The sequence below is a fragment of the Chrysochloris asiatica genome, unplaced genomic scaffold, assembly GCF_000296735.1.
Source record: "Chrysochloris asiatica unplaced genomic scaffold, ChrAsi1.0 scaffold00101, whole genome shotgun sequence".
In the NCBI taxonomy this organism is placed as follows: Eukaryota; Metazoa; Chordata; class Mammalia; order Afrosoricida; family Chrysochloridae; genus Chrysochloris; species Chrysochloris asiatica.
Window position 1 is genome coordinate 2,168,671 of NW_006408619.1, and position 2,354 is coordinate 2,171,024.

Consider the following 2,354-nt stretch of genomic DNA (forward strand, 5'->3'; position numbering starts at 1 on the left):
CATTGGTTGGAAAAAAAGGTCAGGGAATTGGAGCCTAGGAACATTTCCCATCCCAACACTGCACCACCTCATTCTTCCAGGGAAGCAAGGGCTGGCCTATGAGAATTTTGTTGGGAAACCTTACCCTGTCTACCCAACAGCCCTGTTCTTGTCCCTTCACACTTTTTTATATTCCTCTAACTCAAAGACAATTTCATTAAAAAGAAACAAATTTGAGTCCCTCAAGGATGCTCAAACTGCCATTTTGACGTGGTATAAATCGAAGAGTACAGAACTCTTCAGGGAAGACTTAGAGAGATGGAAAGTCCACATTCAGAAGTATATGGAGTAGATGGAGATATACAATAGGTTCACATTGTGATATTTCTATTTAATAAAGAAGTCTATATGATTTGTAGCAATACTTTTTGACGGACCCTCCTTTATTATATAATCAGTATATCCAAATTATTATCATTTCAACATGAACTAAGTATTTAAATTGTTGTTGGTGTTATTGTTAAGTGTCTTCAAATCTGTTTCAACTCATAACGATCCTGTATAGGGTTTCTGAGGAGTGGATGGTCAGCTTGAATGGCTGATCTTGTGGGCAGTCCAGTGCATTAATCTGGACTGCTAAAACAAATCCAGGGGCAGACTGTGGAACAGACCATCAATTGCTCATATGAAAAATCAAACTGAAGCTAAAGAAAATTCAAACAAGTCCAAGAGAGCCAAAATATGACCTTCAACATGTTCTAACTTAATTTAGAGATCATCTGAAGGACAGAGGTGATGCATTGAACACTAAAGATCAAAGACCAGAGGAGTTGTGGGATGACATCAAGAACATCATACAGGAAGAAAATGAAAGGTCATTAAGAAGACAAGAAAGAAGGAAAGACCTGAAATTAGGAAAACAAAAGGGAAAAACATGTTCTGTGTTTCGCAAGTTGAGGAAACTGAAGAAAGAACTCAAGCCTTGACTTAACAATATTGAAAGATTCTATGGGCAAAATATTGAAAGATGCAGACAACAACAAAAGATGATGGAAGGATTACAAGGAGTCACCATACCAAAAAGAAATTTCAAGAGGTAGAATACGATCATGAGTCAGTGACACTGGAGGAGGAAGTTCAAGGTGTATTGAAGGTATTGGTATGAAAGAATACATGGAGAACTGATGGAATACAAACTGAAATCTTTCAACAAACTGATGCAGCACTGGAAGCACTCACTCATCTATGCCAGGATTTTGCAAGACCTGGCCAACTGATTGGAAGAGATCCATATTTGTGCCCATTCCAAAGAGGTGACCCCACAGAATACAGAAGTCAAAGGACAATATCATTAATATTGCATGCAATAAAATTTTGCTGAATATAATACAAAAAATAGCTGCATTTTTTTTTTTTTTAAAGAGATTGACAAAGAACTTGTAGAGGCTCAAGAGGTTCAGAAGAAGAAATGGAATGATGTCAGATGGATCTCAGCTGAAAGTAGAGAATACCAGAAAGATGTTTACCTATACTTTATTAACTACACAAAGATGTTTTCGATTGTGTGGATCACCACAAGCTAGGGACAGCATTGCAGAAAATAAGTATTCTGGAATACTTAAGAGATCATGCGGAACTTGTACATAGACCAAGAGGCACTTGTTCACAGAAAACAAGAGAATATTGAAAGTTTTAAAATCAGGAAATGTGTTGCCAGTGTTGTATTCTTTCACCATACTTATTCCATCTGTATGTGGAGGAAATAATCAGATAATCTGGATAATATGAAAAAAAAAAAACACAACATGGTATCAGGATTGGAGGAAGACTGATCAATAACCTGTGATATGCAGATGATACTACTTGCTTTCTGAAAGCAAAGAGGACTTAAAATACTGATGAAAACCAAAGACCATGGACTTCAGTATGGATTGCACCTCAATGTAAAGAAAACAAAAATCTTCACCACTGGATCAATAAACAACAACCATATCAATGGAAAATTGATTGAAGTTGTCAAAGACTTAATTTTGCTTGGATCAACCATCAACACTTATGGAAACAACAGTCAAGAAATCAAACGAAGTATTGCAGTAGACAAATCTGCTGCACAAGACCTCTTAAAGTTGTTGAAGAGCAAAGATGTCAGTTTGAGTACTAAGGTGTGCCTGACACAAGCCATGGTATTTTCAATAAGCTCATATGCATATGAAGGTTTGACAGTGAATAAGGAAGACTGGAAAATAATTTATGCCTTTAAGTTACAGTGTTGGAGGAGAATGTTGAAAATGCCATGAACACCCAAAATAACAAACAGATTTGTGTTGGAAGAAGTACAGCCAAAATGTTCCTTGGAAGCCAGGAAGGCCAGATTT